We start from the raw sequence: 18,995 nt of genomic DNA, 5'->3' as shown, positions 1-18,995 counted from the left end.
TACGAATGGATAAAACTTGGAGTGTACAATCAATCACACGACACGCGGAGAACAAACCGGCAAAAAAACAGTAGACGTATTTCGAGAAATCATCAAGTTCCGTCGATTCGTTCCCATTACCAGAACATGTCGCGGCAGTTAGACAATGAAGCACAACCCATTTTACACATAGCAGCAGCTGACAGAGCGAGCGTATCGAACAAACCACAAATGAACTGAAAGACCCGGACGCCCTCTGTTGCCGTCGCTCTTACCGCTAGCACCGCCATCGACGCTGCTGCCGCCGTCGCTCAAGAAACATGCCGACAGTGACCGCTAACTTGTTAGAGACCCCGTAGGGACGGCAGGAGAGCCGAGATCGCGTCTAGCAAACGTAGCACTTATGGACGGCATAGGCGTTAGTGGAGCCAGTATTAGCTAAACAACTGTCCTTTTCGTCATCATGGCAAGCCGTCTATCTCTGCACAATATTATGGAGCTTGCTTGCAACCGAAACTTGTACGAAAGGCGAATGAACACCCGAATAGATAAGTAGGCAGGCGAGCGGCCCAAGCAACTGCGTTGCTCCGGTCTCTGTTATGTTTGCTCATACAGTCTGCATTCGCTGCTCATTCTATCGGTAGCCACAGTGTGCGCTCCATGGAAAGAAAGAAAGAGAGCAGTACTTGCTTTCTTTTCGCGTCGCTGCTACTGCTGCTGAGTACGTATTTTGACTGCATCAACGCCAAGCTGTGCCATCACTACCGCCGCCGTCGCAACCGTTACCCTTATGGGCAGCACTTCGCTTTCCGTGGTGAGATCTCCCAAGACTTCAGAGCCGAGGTTTGCTACGCGGCGCCCTAGACATCCGAGGATCAAGGCGCTAAGGGAAATATACTTCTCTGCTAGCACAGCCTGTATACAACGGTGCTGTTGTAGCGGTGCTGCTTGCTGCGGCCATTGCACGGCAAGAAAATGGTTAACCATGTCGTCACATCTCTATTGTATCATCATAAGTCGCTTCGAAGGAGACGGGGGACCCTGTTCGTTCGCTAGCAACTCACTGATTAGCTCGTGAGCAGCGTGTACAGTTTAACTGCATCAAGGAGCCCTAGCTGTAACTGTTTGGCGGTTAGCACGACGTCCGGTAGACAACGACGCCTAGACACAAAGAATTTTATGTGATACTAACAACGGGCTGAAAAATGCATGAAAAGGGTAGGCACGTCAAGCCCGAATACGATCTATGCATGTAACGTGGGACCCTGCCTCAATTGAGCTCATTACTATTATTTGAAAATTCTATGCTTTTTAACAGAAAAGATGAATCATTCGCTAATGTGCATCTCCCTCAGAGCCAGTGTACAGAACTAAGCCTGAATAGTCACAGATGGCACTCGTAACGTCAGTTAAAGGCAGCCGATAGGGTATTGAATTATTCAGTGTTTTGTTTTATGTGGTTCAATATTGGTTATCTAATAGCGGCGAAGCTTTGAATAGAGGCAATTAAGAAATGTATCTTTACCGCTTGTTTTATATCTTTAACATTAAATCGATCCATAGTAACGATAATAGTCAATATGCGACAGCCATAACTGAGCGCCTGGATCGCGGAGAAATCAATTGTACGTTTTCGTCCGGCCATGGAGTTTTGCTATATATAGCCGGCTCCAAAGTCCAAATCAGTTTGAACTTTACGTTCCAACTTAATCATAACCTGCTAGCAAGATTCTATGCAAAACTATCCTATTCAAGCTTAAATACTTAGACTCGTTTTGATCACTAGCAGCAGATAGAGCGTTCTTATGTAGCCTACAAATCACCGTGTGCAGCTCCAATGTGTCAAGAGTACCCATCGAAACGGCATTGTTGAAGTCTCGCGATCCCTACTCGGTTGCAGGTCACGGGTGACAATTATTGATACTCACAATAGCAAGCGACAAGTCGGCACACAGAAGGCAAATCTGCCCAGCCTGCAAAAAATGTTCCTGTTTTTGTCACCGCAATCCTAACTAAATTGCTTATAGGTCGTCAATTTTAAAAACCTGACTGAGTCGTGTCTGTGAGTCAGAGAAGCCGATCGTACCCACTGTTGAACGCACCGCAATGTACCGAATAGGTTTGCATCAAGCATATTAATATTCCAACATCTACAAATATTTTGCATTGGACTAAATACACTACAATTTATATAAAGGAACCCTAAAGCAAGCGATTTGTTACAGCCAAACAAGCCATAATAGCTACGCTGATACACAGAATATGTCGGCGAAGTTTTGTGTGACATTCAAGTTCCAGAATCCAAAGTATTGACTGAAATTGAATCAAGATGGCTCCTAGATGTTCTACCACTTTCTCCGATACGTGTATTCTTCAAAGTGGTAAGGCACAGAGGATCTGACCGTACCAATCGTTTGACACTTCTATTTTGGCCGAATAATTATTTATTCCGTTTGGAGAAAAGAGTTCCGCTCTGAGAATATTGACCAGCAGCGCGTTGACGCACCCTTCGAAGGCGTCAATAAGTAGCAATTTATTTCCCAATACGTTGTAAGGTATCTTCGAGTCCTAATGGGAGCTCAGTCCTGTGGGCGTTGAATCGATCGAATTTGAAGGGGGTGGAAAATGAAATATGCACCCCCGTCTCTTGTAGTGCTTTACGAAAATCCGAGTTGGTGCATGTACATCTGTTCTTCATATTCTAGCTCATTATTTTCCATGCTTGCTATACACAGTTGAGATCGGATTTTTTGTGTAGAAGTTTTGATGCGTTATTAACAAACCGTCTCCTTGTAGTCCTAATTGTATGCTTAGGGTCGTTAATACGCTGGAAAATGTTGTACATCACTACTCGGTCCCATTTTTTCACAGTATCGCAATGCACACATTGTGCTCTGTTCTCCCATAATAATTATGAAATGTAGCTTACGCACGTTCCATCGGCTTACTCACAGAACATCTCATGTTTTTATGAATGAACCTGGGACCCACTACCGTCCATGCTTAGCAATGTCAACCAGATTTTTGGATATCCTCAGCTCTGTTGTATATGCATTACACCATACGTTTGACATTTGGGCATTTTTCTCAGCTGGTTAGATCATGATCATCTAGCTTTTATAGAAATTGTTTTAGGGCTGTCAATAATCCACTCAAGTTACCTTTGTTGGCTACCTGCGTTTACTCCATATTAGATATGAGCCGAGCGATGGTCATGGCTTGCCCGTAGAGAGCACTCGGCTATGCGTTTACCGAGACACCTACTTTTCTCCTTTTTGCCAACGTTTCTATAATGCTTGAAGCCGATCTAGTTCAGGAAATATTTAGCACTTAATTTAATAATTTTGTCCTCTTGGAAAACACGGATTTGGTCTTTTTACTGTGTATGGCTAAATGGGAGTGTCGCTCAACCACAGCAGAATTATTTGGTGCGACCATTCACCTTCACCATGGCTTTCGAATCTGGTAGGCTATTGCGATTCTGACCCATTTTTTTCTCTATACATTACTGTGTCTACCAGAATAAACATATATATATATATATATATATATATATATACATATATATAGGGCGGAGAAAAAGGAGGTTTATAATAGAGAAAAACTCAAGTTTACAAAAGAAGTGTTAAGCTTAAGTTGGACAGTATCCGGAAATTTATCCGGAAAGTACCTTTATTTTTAGACTTAGATATTTTATTCCTATAAGCCTAGGTTTGTCCCAACCTATAAACATATATATACTTTCATAAAAATTATATTAATAAATAATCTCTTATTCGTAAATACACGCAATCTAATCGCTAAGTGTAAAACCGAGTTTTACAAAAAAAAAAAAAAGAAAATCGATTATTTTCTTTTCTGCCATATAATTGAGCACAATGTTTTTTTCTTGTATGTGTGTAATTTTTTTCCTTCAATATCCGCATTCTTATTCGGTTTCTAAAGTGGCAAAAAAGTTTCCAAATTCATGGCCAAATTGATTTTTAGATAGTGGAACAGGCATGTGTTACCGAAGTGGGCGGTGGAAGCAAGCTATAATTTATAAACAAGGGAATGCTGCAAGGCGTTCTGTAAGATTGCGGAATCGCCAGGAGATGATCGTGAGGCAACCGATTCAAAATAGCTGCGTAACCTTAATGAATGGACGGAATTACTAAGCAATTTGATAAAATAGCTAAAATAAGGCAACGAGTTGACACTGTAGAGTACAATACAGCGGGTGGCCAGACTCATACCGTCACACCGAGACACAGTAATGCAAGACCTTAACTATAAAAAAAACTGCACGAATAGTACCACGCCAATGGAGAGATAAAACTGTAGCACTTTTGAAGTAAAAAATCCACGTTCGGGCCAAGTGGGGCTGAAATAACCTGAGACCAGAATTGGAAAAGTAACATGGAAGTGTTAGGTAGCATCCGATGCACATATGTTGAACGAATTATAAGCGAGAAAGAAATGAATATGCCCGTAACCTAGGTGTTTAGGTCAGAAGTGGGCGTATGTCGACACATTTGGTGGTTTTCGTTACGACGATGTTTGAGTAGCCACAGCCTTTTGGCTTCAAGAATATGTGCATGTATAGGGGCGCAAGCGAAAACCAACAAGTCGATGCCTATCTTTTGACTGAGTCTTGAGGAACGATTCCTCCTCTTATTTCTAACTGAATCGCAACTTTTGCAGACCTGTGCTTAATATTTTCATCAGCATATATATAGCATCATATATAATATCAACATCGCTATATCTGAAGTCCTCAAGCGAACTTGAAGGAACCGTACTTAAGGCATAACTTCGTGAGAGCACGATGCAAGGCAGTGATGGATTTGCCCTTGGAACGTTTTCACTGATATTATAGAGCTTTAGTTATAGAGATAATTGGCATGCTGAGATTATTCTAATTACAAAAGGCTTGAACGGGTTTAGATTAAAATCGCCAAATACCTTCAGGCACCCTTCCGCTAAGTACGTTGTGCATAAGTACGTATGCTTTCCATGACGCCCTCGTCCTGTTTGATTTTTTTTTCTTTTGATTAAGTCTTGTTAGAATAGGCTTCAAATGGATGAACTCGGTGTAGTACTAATCCCTCCTTCTTTATGCACCAGGTTGCACAGTGAGCTTAAACTTTGCCGATCTATGCAAAAATATATCACCAATACATGCTTGAAGGGAGTATATACGTGTACAAATTTCGGACTATCTCGCTACAAACTGCCTCAAAGCGTGGATTATTTCTTCATTCAAATCTAACACTTAGTAATTTCCAAAAGATTGTGTGACATGAGCAAATCAATGGTAGAACTTTAAGAACTATAATCAGCTCTTTGGGCCAAGGGTGACAATTTACGATAACTGAATAAATGTAGAGTAATTTAAGTCTGGTCACTTCATAACTTATTGATACGGTACATCAAATTGAAAAGCGTTAACGTTCAGATAGTAAGTAGTGGTTTGAGCGTAGCTTAAACAGTTACCTTGTTTTGTTCGAGGCAATAATACCTGTAGTACGGGAGGGATGGATTTCAAATTTATTGCGGGAAGGGAGTAAATGTATCCAGGCTGGACAAATGCAATTGCACAATAATCCAAAATTTAAAATTCGGATAGTTTGAAAAAATCATTAAAACACAATTGGGGATCCTGCGTTTAAAGACTTCGCTTTTTTTTGGTTTGATGATCCTCTCGCACTCTGTGCGAAGCGACGAGATCATTTTTACAGACAGCTGTATCACATAAGAGTTTTACCCGTTTATCCTGCGCAACAATTCGGGTCTCTTGTAATTAAATAAATATTCAGTACTAAAATGGGTGATAAAGAATCTTAAGGTCGGGGAACTTCACTATGGAACGGTGTGTGGCAAAAACAAAACTTTGATCCAGGGAGGATTAGAGCGAGAGCTTCCAAACATGCGTAAGCACACAACGTGCTTGCAATGCCTCCATACAGTAACCGAGTTAATAAAATGGAGCTTGAGGGCAAGTTGTTTTTATTAAGGCGAGACCTGTGTGCAATGCATTGCGCAGAGTAAAGGACTTTGGAATACAAAGTGCAGACAAGTATGGGGTTGACACGCAAGGGTCTGTCAGCAACTGCCTGCAGTTTTGATACAAAAAAAATGCTAGGCAATACCAGTTATCTAATAAGTTTTTGTCAAAAAGGAGTAGCTGAAATGGCGGTGCAGGTAAGACTAGCACTTCTTATTTAAAAATAAAAAAAGGCAAAGTGGCTTATTCTTAATATAACCGAATTTCGGCACGGACGCTTAAAATCTACCAATATATTCGTTTCCATCTCACTGTATTCAAACTGGAGTAATCTTCCGCATCTATTATAAGTCAGAAACCGCAGATCTAAATAGTAGGAATATTCTTTGCAATAGATTGACTCATACACATGTTTTCCAACTTACTCATGAATCTTCTACTGGAATAAAGAAAGTCAGATGTACCTTGGGACGTGGATGGCGTATTTATATATACTGGTTTCGTCTTTTTTGCGCTTGCCGACTAAACTTCTAGGCATATGAGGTAATATAAGTTGAACGTCGGGTGTGAGCATGATGTGCTGAGAAGGACCAGCCATGTAAAGCAATACGTAACGGTAGTGCCACAAGTAAAACGCAAAACGTTCGATTCATTAAATGAATATGTTTTAACAATAATATTATTATTAGGTTCCATGCATTTTTACAAAAAAAAAATCGTTGGCTTTGTTCATAATAAAATATAGGGATCAGCCGTGTTGATTGACGAAGTCGTCCGGCTTTCTATCATCACAGTAGGATTTGCGTCACGAGAAACAAGCAACGTAATACACCAACAAAAACGCTATACCTAAAGATAGCGTAAAAAAAAAATGTTCGATGAGGAAACAGTACTGTTCGATGTGTTACGGACCACATCCCAACGCCGATGCAAGGCACCAGATGGCTCTTAGATTATACCATGTTATCAATTACAATACCGTTACTCATAGTTTGTGTTTATATCGTGTTTCGCCAGGTTATAGATCTAATATCTGGCATGTGTATAGAGAAAGTTGTTGGCTGACAAGTCCTTTGCCAACTCAAGGGCGTTCCTGTTTTAGATAGCTGATGAGACAGAACAACAAAAATACACTACTAAATTAGGCGCCGCTCCGGCGTTTAACGTTGGTGAGTGACATGGCCTAGGACTTATGACTACTCCTTCTGTAGGCATCACTTACAAATACGCTTTATGCTATTCCTAGTTCCCACTGGTGTGGTCATCGATCCCCGTGGATTTTTTTGTTGCAGACCAACGAGTTTTCGCGTGACACCCGGTCCCATTTGTTAAATTGTCCTTTTGAAAATTGTTTTGCATCGTTTCGATATTGGGTTATTCCAGAAAGCATTAGAAAAACTTGTTTAGTCGACCACGCTTGTCCGGCCATTGGACCGCTCTAACCAGAAACGCATTAAGCTACGCCTCCACGTAATCAGATGACACCATCCTCAACAGAGAGGTGTCCAGGTCACATTCATGGGCCGATAAATTAAAAAAATGAATTGAGTGGGCAGTCCAACGGGCAATTTGGTCCTAGCTTTCTCTGTTTCTCTCTCTGCTGCTCTGGCGGCCGATCTAGCTGATGTGCATCCCCATGCCGATGGGCCTTTTCGAAACAACTGACGTTGAATCGGTACAGTTACAAAAGGAAAAAGGTGCTAAGGGCGCATGTAAGGCGCAACCGACCCCGCTCAGCCTAACCAAACTTTCTTGGCTTTAAGTTCTTTCGTCGATTTTTTGAGGCCTAATCCGGTCTCTAGACTATCATCCAGAGACTACCATCATCCAGATTCAGTGCTTTAGGTAAGAACCGAACGTTAGCGGTATGCACGTTATTTTTCTACTACCATCGTATGCAGAAGAAAGAAGCGTGCTTACTGTTTGTCAAGATAATATAGCTTTTGGTTAAGTAGCGCGGGCTCCTTTACTTTTTTCCATCAAACAGGGATAATCATTTCAGAGAGAATAGTTACCTCGAAGTAACCTAATCCGTGCCTATCCTTTAGTATCAAGCTTTCCTCAAACAAATCAATCGCCTGGTAACACTTCGCTTCTTCAAACTCCACCTAGGCAGAGTTTGCGCCTGAATGGCATGAAATGTAAGAAAATGACGTGGTCGAGGCCTAGGAGAGTACCGCCGTCAAGACAGAGAGAAAGACGCTGCAGCCCCAACGCGGCGGAGGCATTCTGCGCAAAAAGCGTGATCTCTTGTTCACAAACCATTGATGAGTGCGTTTTGAGTACGTTTTTGCATTTGAACGCCTCTCCTAATAGACAACTAACCTGATCAGGATTTGGACATAAAAATAAGCCCCAAATTATCGTGACATTCGAATATAATAATTTTGGAATTACCTGAACTCCAACGAAAGATGCATTATAATGTAGAAATAATATTGTACCGCTTCTCATAATCAAACTGCGATAATAAGGCGACGTAGCCTTTTCTAGGGCAAACATTTTAAGGGGTATCTGAGATATGTATACGTATTTGGCTAGTAATTTACTGTTTTAGCGCCCGATGGACGCTAATGATGCACCCACTCGCCACCTTTAAGGTAGCCGACAAAAAGAAATGAAATAAACAAGAAAATGTGTGAAGAGCTGGTGCGTGCGGTCGGCGATGAGTAGAGTGTGTCTTGCTTGTAGAAGTCATAATTTTGGGTAGGGTAACGTAACTATGGAACCCTACTGACCTACGTTCTTTCTTTCTTTCTTATATTAGAAATGCGGTTATGATTTGGTGCGTTATACCCCACACAGAACATATTTATATGCATGAAAGTCCGTCAGTGCCTGTAGCTTTATCATAAAACAAGGAAAGAGCTCTAGTAGAAAACGTTATCGTACGCAGAAAATCATGTTCCTTCCACACACATTTAACAACGTGATCTATATATAGTAGCCTGCGACTGTTGCTGCGCGTCGAATAGATATTGAGGTGAATTAGGTGTATGTAGCTTTTTGTTGAAGATACCGCGCCTAAATTGAGGGCTGTCCTTATGCTCTGTTTACAAGATCGTAGCTGAATGAACCAAACATTAAATCAATTTTTTTGCGTGTGCTAGAAGTGCCGTCCCTCCCGATTATATTGATTTAATATAATCACCAGACAGGTAGATTACATCTTCAATTCTGGACCAAAGCCATTAACTAATTATTTTCGTTACAATCTTTGTTTAATTCAAAAGTAACTTTTTAGTAGAAATCGTGTGTCAAGCGACGTCGATCAACGTAAACTCGTTTAGGTCTCGCGTAATTACGCTACATACAAAAACGTCTAAAGGAAATAAATGCTGGAGTGTAGCGACCACAAGTCTTAAAGGTACCAGCCTTAAAATAACAAAAAAATTGGGAAAATTTTCTCGTCGAAATTCATCTGGACAAACCAACTAACAATTGATACTCTTCCCTCCAAAACGGTTGTTAATTTCTGTAGTAGAAACCAAAGTTCGAGCCATTTTGATAAATTTTCGAGTCCTTTGAATTTGAGCTCTATTAAAAATTCTCTGTTTGTCTCATAAATGTGTTCCCTCGACATGAAAGCCGGTAATACTGCAAATCGTCGAGCTTTCAGGCAAAAAGGAAATTTTAAGGCTTTGTGAAAGTTCGTCCAGCGCGCAAATCTTGAATAATAGCTGACCTTCGCTCACATTTGGCAAACAACGCACCGTATTTGTCATAACTAATTTCCTTTACTCTTAAAAAATCTACTTTTCATTCGGTACAAGGAGTAATCGATGAACGCTTGTCCGCCAATATTTTCATTAAATTGAACGTACCATCGTATATGTACAGTTGTGTGTCGGTGAGAAATCCTGAAACAAAGTAAAGATTTTTCTTTAATCAGTCAGCGCACGATTCGTTTGCAGTCCAACGATACAGCATCAGCTTTTTTAACGTCAGTCCTAACCCCCACACACAAATTGCCATATACTTCAAACAGTTGGTTTTTGATTTACATATTATATTCATCTTTCGTCACCCGTGGTCAAACCTGTTAGAACGGCTCAATTTTTGTGCGTTTCTTTAGAGTTTCGCGGCCGAGTAACTATTTTGCATCGATTCGTTAATTAATTTAATTTAATTTAATTTAGTTTTTCTAACAAACCTTCTTCACAAATTGATTTACAATCGTTTGCTAATGGATATTTACTTTTGTAAAAATACGTTCCTTATTCCTACTCTTACTTTTACGATTACCCAGCTTTTGCGATAATTTCATCAACTTTTTCTGTCACTTTTCACATATCCCAAACGAAGGCGACAGAGCTACCTTTGGCCCGTTTCTACCGACAGCCATAAACAGCACGAACTTTGAGGGCCCGGTCAGCAATTGTGTCTTTGTTATAATAGAGTTGTCAAGCATGGTTGGTTTTTGCAAACATTTCGCTCATCTTCAAGGCGCGCCGTCTTAACTCTGGATAAAGACATTTTTAGTAATTTAGCAACGATTAAATCCTAGTTCTTAAGTGACACACAGTGCCGATTCGATACGACTCATATTATCCAAAGAACTGGCACTTTAAAGCCATCTAGCTAACGAACGGCCAGTACTTTTTGGCCATTTTAATATCTCTAATTGTGTCCTCGAAAACAACACTTTTTCGGTCGGCTTGGTTCGACGAAATAGTCCTATAGTGGATAGCTTTATCAATGGGGGGCCTATGGATAGCCTTCTATAATTTAAGTTCTATGTATAAGGCAAGCGAAGAAGAAAAATGAAACGTCGCACTTATAGGCGAAACGTAGAAACTACAGCAACTAGAAAAGCGACACAAACAGGGCAACGAATAAAGGTTGCAACTAATGCCATTTGATGATCATTCCATTGCTGTTCACTCTATCGTTCGGTGTTGACGGTAATCTCTGCTAAACTTCGAAATGATAGTTTTAATAGCGGCCGCTAGCAACTTCGTCCCTGTCGTTAGCCGTGTTTGAGATTGCTTTGTGGGGAATCATCATTTCAAAGATGGATGAGGAACCATGCAGCCGTTCACACCTGAGACCAGGCCCTTCCTTTATGATAGGTGACAAAAAAATCCGCGCTGAAAGGCTTCAGTTGTTACAAAAAACGGTAATGGTACGCAAGAGTAAGCAACTACCCAGTGTCTCTCTGACAAAGCGGGAATTAATCTCTCAGACAGCACGATATGAAAGCAGCTGGTAACGAGAAGAAAGCATCTATAGCAACTGAGATACTTTCCTAGCACTCGTTTATCGTCTTTTGCGGCGTCAACGTTTCTATGCGTTATCAAAAAAAGGCCCATAACTTTGCCTCATCTTACCGCTTCGCCTCCATCGAGCCATTTGTCAGTTGACTGGAACACACAATAAAGAAGGATGCCTACATAAAGGCAATGTTTTCAGCTGAACTAAAACTGTTCCCTGATAACTACGGCCGACTGAGTCTAGTTCGCGTCGGTTAGCGTACAGTCTGAACCGCTACGGCGAAATGGTCTGTTACGGTGGATTTTGTGACTAATTTGTTTGCGTCAAGCGTCCCGACGGTCCTAACATTGAGTTACGGTCCTAAAGTCTCGTGAAACACTTTATTCTTTGACTCTGCACTGATCGTATGCGTTCATATTGTGATGAATTTTCTGTTCCGCCCGCAAAGCCGATTCGGTAAGATCGTTCTGGTATCTAATCGCAATCAAAATAACGTTATTGTTTTTTGTTCAACATTGAATGTCGCGTTCCGCTAAACGACCAGAACTACGGAGGCAAGTTCAGTTTCTATGACGAAAGGGGAATATGTAAAAACAAAATGACTAACTCTAAATAGAGATAGCACTAGTGGCCCAATGGAGAAGATGGAACCATATGCGTATAAGGTTAGGTTAAACATCAATAGAAGTCAAATAGTAATAAGTCAGATAAATATCTATTAAACGCTCAAATTGGTCAACTAGGAGCTGATCCGAAATCGGAACTGCGGTATAATACCTGCCTTGCTGTCTAATGTTCAAAGGCTAAATTTTGGAGCATATGAACATGTACCTCGTATTCTGCACTCATTTAGAATAAGTAAATTTCCGCCGTCTTCTGCTTCTGGTCAAACAAAAAAGTCCATGTCTGGGGTATTTACCAGCTTCGGTCTTAGAGCTCAAGAAATAAGGCAGAACGGAGTCTAGCCTGTGGGCTGAGATTTACTTAATGCTGTTGTTGAAGATGACCGGTGCAACAAAAAAGGAAAAGTGTTTTTGATTATGTGGCCCACAATTTACTCGTTTTAGAAAAAATGCCACTTGAAGACACTCATGTCGATGACCCATAGAAGACCAAGAAAGTGGATGTGTATAAGCCCATAACGATTTACTGTGAAGAAGTCATTTAGCAAAGCTGTAGATAAAACTATTTGTTTGTTGCTAGACAACTATAACTAAAAAATTATGTTTTATAACCATTTCCTGCCAAGCTAAGTCAAAGGTTATGATTAGTTAGTAGTTACAGGTTCATATGAAGTTCTGCTGCGCAGTGTGGAGCCGCCTTTTGCATGGCCCAAGTACTACTACACTCATGAGTCCCATCTTTTTCGAACAATGTGCACACTGTTCTTCAAAGCCAATTTGACCCCACTAGGACCTGTATAGATAGCTACCATGCTTATGCGTGATAGGTACAGATAATCATCTATGATAGATTCTGATCTATGATCATGATCGTTTGCAATGTGATGTACGTACTGACAGTTTTGGCCAAACGATGCGTTACGTCAAGGAAGCGGTAAAAATTTGTTTCAAAAGCAAGCGTATGTAACACGTTGACATTTACAATAAGCGTCCAAATGCAACGTCCTAATCTACGCTGACATAAGTACACATACGCGTCTTCCAATTAAGCTGAGTTGTACTTGAGATCGCCCAGCTCTCTTAAATTCTCTGCAAAATCAGCATCGATGGCATCCGATTTCGTTCCCACGGTGTTCAACTAATATAACTTGAAATAATAACTTTTATAAAACGTTTTTTGAAAATAACAATATTTGGACAGGCGAAACTGTTGTAGAAAAATTAAGCGTTTATCTTGTTGCTTAATTATTCAGCTGAGGTTCGATAAAATGGGAAGTATTTGATATAATTGTACTTTTTGAAATTTGGTCAAAAACAAATCCAGGAATTAAGTTACACAAAGTTTCTACATCTACAGAATCTTACACCTAGAAAATTCTGAAACCCTGATAGTATTGGAATTAACGTTCCTTGGCAAGAAAAAACAACATGACAAGAATAGCCTTTGTCTTTTACATAGACCCACTATCGTCGGAAGCTACCCAAGGACGCCAAAAAAGTACGGGACCAAATCTGACGTCAACCTTACCATTAAGCCCGAAAGCTGTTTCCACTACAAAAAAAAAAATGGATATCACATGTGTATTAAATCCAATAGAAATTACCACAAAGAGAATGCCTGGAATTTGGACGACCGTGGCATGTAGAAATGGTCAGTAGCTCAAAGTTTCGGTTTTCTTTTCGCTAAGCGGTGAAGATGACTTTATATTCAACTAACCTGCTTCCATAGCTCTACAGCAAAACTACTAAATATGTTTTATGACTTCGGACATATTAGCATCTGCGCAAAGTGTTCCTATTCAACCTACTGCTATCACCTCATTTTAATCGACTGGCTTAAGGAAGATATTGAGGGCTAAAGATAACTTCACCCAGCGTTACTGTTAGAAAAAGTCTTATCTCACTATTGAATTACATAAGATCTGTCATATGGCTTTTACAAACCTTCTCACCAGGCGTCACCTGTTTCCCCTCATATAGCGGAGCAAATCGCGATATATGCCAACAATGGACGCTCGAGTGGATTCTAGCTGGATTTCGCTATTTGTCTAATGAATGTAGATTTCGACCGTAATGGCTAAGCATGACCAACTGAGTTGTAATATTTCAACAGCATGAGGGAAGAAAGTGTTTTACAGCGCTACAAACGTTTTTGGCCGATGCGAGTGTAGTCTGTTCAGCGTAGGTGGAGTCTCAGCTGTGCACGGGGTTCGAAGAGCGCAATGGTACGCCAGCCACCTATCTTATGGCTTCTTGTTATTTTTTCAGACGAAAGCGTGCATTTTAGTTCGCTTCTTTTTTTTCGTAAGCAAGATCGGTGTATAGTATTGCTTCGTTTTTACTTGGGTGCCAAGTTTGTCATAGCACCCTATTATGTCCTAGTCACTTTTGTCCTAAGTTGCTGGTTGTTATGTGCAATAGACAAAACAGCTTCTTGGCTTTTGTAGTCAAAAAAAAAAGGCAAATTAGACATACGAAATAATTAGAATAAGTCTCGCATAACTAATGATTATATGTATGGTTAAAACTACTTTCACGCCTAGACGAAGGCCTTCCGCTTTACAAGAACAAAGATCTAAAATGGGGAGGCAAGCTAAACAGTGAAGATCCATCGTGAAATTCCATAAATAACTAGATTCCTTTTCAGATCTTGATTGGGCCAAAAGAGGCCACGGTGGCCCCTGAGATTGGGCTAAAGCTCATAATAAGAAGAGAACTGGGATTAACTAAAGGAACTAGAGAACCGCCATTCTCACTCAGTTACTTTATCCTCTGTCAGTAGAAGAAATCGATACCAGTGGTCGGTTCTCATAGGGTATTCGCAGCTTGCTTGCCTGTTTCATCCCTGATCCTTAATCGACCAGTGCGACACTGTTTTAGGGTCTTCCCAATCCTTCACATAACCCGATAGGTTCCGCTTACATTCTGTTCCATATGAATCGCGATCGACGTGGGGGTCGTGACCAATCCTACTTTGTCGGAGTATACCAGTTTCTTGCCAGTGAGTGGTTTGGTAGAGGCGAATGCACTACAAACCGTTTCGCCAGCAGAGTAGGCGAGTACTACGGGTAGCGTTGGAGAAGGATAACGGAACGGAAAGGTTGGAAATAAGATTTGGAGGCCTGTGCGGCCAATTCGTTTATCAAGACAATCTCAAACGGGTCCTACTCAGATTCTGCTCGAAAGTTGTACGGCGACACAATTCGAAGTTATCAGTGCGCGGTTTCCTTGATTAAGGGCTTCATTGAAAGGCTTGATATGTCGTCACTCGAGATGAGCTTGAAGCTGCTACCGAGAACCTACGTGAGAACCCCGCCTTGCGTAGCTTCGTGATTCGGTGTTTGGCACAGCCTACACAGTATTCTGAACGGCGACGAAACAAACAAATTGAGTTTAACGTCACAGGGAACGAGGTGGGTGGATGGCAATTTTATCATCTCCAACTGGAAACTGACGGATCAGGGTAAGACAAAAAAAAAAACAACCTGACTATTTTGAAGCAGATTCGAAGGCAAAACTTCGCCTGTTTCCTTTTTGTCAATTTGTGCCCGAACGGAAAAAACGTAGGAAAAAGTTAGGGCGTTGTGGGTTCTGTTGGGTTTCACGTAACCGTTTTCCTTCGCAGTGGCCGTTCGCAAGAGCATACCACCTTTCCTGATTCCAGCTTTTCACAGCGCTCAACGTAAATAAGACTTCATTTTTTTCAAAAAGAAAAACAATGGATACGACAAGCGTGCGTCGGATAGGATGCGAGGAAATACGCCTGTGGTTACCATATGTCGTAAAGCAGAAAGAAGCTGCTCCTTTCGACGCCGAAGAAACGAAAGCGAACAAGTGAAGGTGATAACAGTGCACCCGAAAAGCTGGGGAACAGTAGTAGTAGCCTCCGTTGCAGTGGCGATAACGGAGTTCGGAAGGAACGACGGGGTAAAGGGCAAGAATGAGAGAAGGTGGATGATGTGCCTTAGCTCGTGGCACGCTCTCTCTGGCTGCGGCGACCTTCTTAGCGTCTAAGCTTGTTCTATGTAGGTTGCCCCTTTATAAAGCTTAAACGATACTCTGACATAAGCTTGAAGTTGGTCATTTAGATCAGCATAAGCTTAGAACTAAAAGTACTGCGGTAATAAGCAAGGTGATCCCAGGACGCGGAAAACAAGTCTATGTAAATAGGCCCTAAAAACGTATTAAAAGTGAGTCAGATATAACCGGCAAATGAGTACTAAGTGTTATATGGAAATTATTGTTGCGCGAAAAAAACACAGTAAAAAATGACGAGTTTCCAAACTATATTGGAATATTTAGCTTATTATGTTTGTATGAACCCAATAAGTGGAAATGTTGCAATTTTGCTTATCTCTACAATATGGGATTTAACATGAGACACATATCTTCTCCTGCAATATAAGTCCTACCTTTGAACCATTTAAATTTTTTTTGGAACTGAAGAAATCTTACAGACCGTCCTTTTGCGCGATTCTGTTAGAGAGAGCTCGGTTACAGATGTAACAAGTAATGATGGCCGGTGTTCATCCTCAAATTATTCGCACTAAATAGAAAGATGCATTGAAAGCTACCCTATCGCAATAGCCTAGGGGTGAAGAGGGAGATTTCTAAATACGTAGCCTCTGGCGTTAGCTTCGTTTTAATATTATCACTTAGGCAGTCGGATAGGCTAAGTATGACTGATTCCTCATGCCAGATAGAATCTACTAGTGTCGCTATTGCGTAACGCATGTTGTAGATAAGAATAGCTATATGCCTCATAATGATACTTAAGATATGGTATAAGAAAGTTTTGTAAGGGCATTCACATCTCGTACCGCAAAAAGGGGAGATATCTTACTGATGAAATAGTTCGTAGTTGGAGAAAGTGTTGTTAACCTGTTTAGAATCTCGCACAGCACCAGCAATTTTGTGGACGAAATAATAAAACGAAAAGATCGTAGCGAGTAGATTTAATCTGCGACTTACAAATGTATCGTTTCCCATCAGCAACGAAAATTCATAAAATAGATGTGATCCTTAAGCGGCATTCATGTCAGAGATTATGCCAGCTGACGTTCTAAAACTAAAGCGATATACTAGTACCTGAAGGAAGCGAATGAGCCTGTCATATGTATAATATCCAGAAGACAAAGATTCTATACTTCCATCATCTTGTTTGCCCAACACCAATTTGCCTATGTAGCTTTTGAATTTTTTTGCACGTGTGACCTCTATAATCGTCGTGCGAGACTACTACTATATAAACCGAACTGGTTTCGCTACATGTTTAATCTTGTCCAGTTTAAGTCCACGTAGGGATCCCAGCCTTGATTCACAACGGTCTCTGTAGAATTCCCACCCTTTAACTTGCTTACCATTGTTAGCAATGCTGTGCCGGTACAAATTGAATACTTAGCCGGGCAGCAACGGTAGCACTGGCTTTTCCGGATCGAAACACCATTCATAGTATATGATAGAATTTGTTTAAGATCAACAGAGGTTGCAGCCATCTCGCCGTCAAGATGAAAATATTGCTGATCGTGTAGACGACCAGTGATTCTTTGACGTGAGTATCGTTTAGGACTTACTCTCAAGGTTTTCGTCCTTCAAGATTATCGACCGTTTAGTCGGGGAGAACAGTCATAGCAACGTAAATAGGCTGGAGCCTACAGGATTCGATTGCAGCAATCACTTAATCTATTTGTGGGTTTAAAGGTAGACCTTCTTAGTCGCGGCGTGTGCCTGATGCAATGTTATTTTATTGCGTTCACCTAACAGGATGTAAAATTATTTCACGAAGCAGAAAACTTATTTCAGTATCGCTCCAAACTATTAGAGTAGTACATACAAGTTAAATGTTACATCCTTGTCGTAGGCATCCATTCTTGATTATAAGTATCTGACGTAGAAGTGCAACAGTTGTTGTTTTGCGTTAGGCACCGGAGGTGGATGTAATCTGCTACGATTAGCTTTATCCACAAGGCAATGGTACTTATTTCAGTAACCTTTCCCTCTGGAAAAGCTTTTCCCGTGCAATTAGGCTATACAAACGCTTATTGAACCCTTACATAATATACGTTCACAAGCAAATTCAAAACTAACCAATACAGGATCTTTCGAGCATTGTGACGTGTTTGAAGATAAGAGGACTACAAGAAGATTAAATTAGGCTTGAATGAGAAACAGCGCTATATATAGAGACGAACCTTACTAAGGTTTAAAGTTAATAAAATTATATGCTCATTTCTTCCATAGTGTCCTTATAGGAAGACATACGAGCTAAAAAAATCTCAAATAGATTACCTCTCAAGGAATTTTGCTGTCTTGCCAAAAACTGGTCAAATGTATCAACTATACATTATATAACGTAGGCTGTGAAAATTCTATAGCTGTCGAACCATTATTTTACCTCAATTTGTTAACAAACAAATTGGCTTCCCTTTGACTGGCCGAAGATAAAATACAACAGAAGCAGGACTATGTTAAATGGCATAATAGTAACTAACACGTTCCGCTTGTAACTATAACACTGGAATCTTTAAAGGCATAAAAATATTATAATTTTTTTCGGTGCGGACAACTGGCTAGTGTCACTGCCACCAGTCTTATCGCTATATAGTTATATATAGCAATAAGAGCGGCAGAAGCCATTGCAAAATTGAGTACTGACCGTATCAAGTGCTTCTCAGACTGAAACAAGATTTGCTTAGTTTTATGCATTTTAAACCGTTCTTAATGTCGGGGTTTATTTTTACTACGTTGCAAAAAGAGGTGTTGAATAGGTACATGTAAAAATGACGATAATTAGGACGCATGCCGTTGTTAGAACAAGAATATGAATTAGCTCCAACTTTTCAATTGGTCTTTTTCTGTCCGTAGCTTGTAATGTAATATATTATTATATTTCGCATCCGCTTTTTTGTGTTAGTTACTTCCAGTTGCCGTGTGGCTATTTTTGCTTTCGGCATTCGATCAGGGCTTCGATTTTCGATGACGGTGTCTCCACCAAGCATCAAACAATATCCCCTTGCTCATTCTTCGCTGCAATTTATCTGAGGCCACGCTGACTGACTTCCTTTAAGAAGCCTTGCCTGTATACGTGGCTTGCTTTGGTATGATTCAAAACGTTCTCACATCTCAAATTGTTGTTGAAGGGTTACGACTTCCTCCAGTTACTGCGATTTCAAGCGCGACCGTGAAACTGCTGT

The sequence above is a fragment of the Varroa jacobsoni genome, unplaced genomic scaffold (assembly GCF_002532875.2).
Source record: "Varroa jacobsoni isolate VJ856 unplaced genomic scaffold, vjacob_1.0 scaffold_1327, whole genome shotgun sequence".
In the NCBI taxonomy this organism is placed as follows: domain Eukaryota; kingdom Metazoa; phylum Arthropoda; class Arachnida; order Mesostigmata; family Varroidae; genus Varroa; species Varroa jacobsoni.
The sequence above is the reverse complement of the archived record's forward strand: the minus strand, read 5'-3'. Positions refer to the sequence as shown.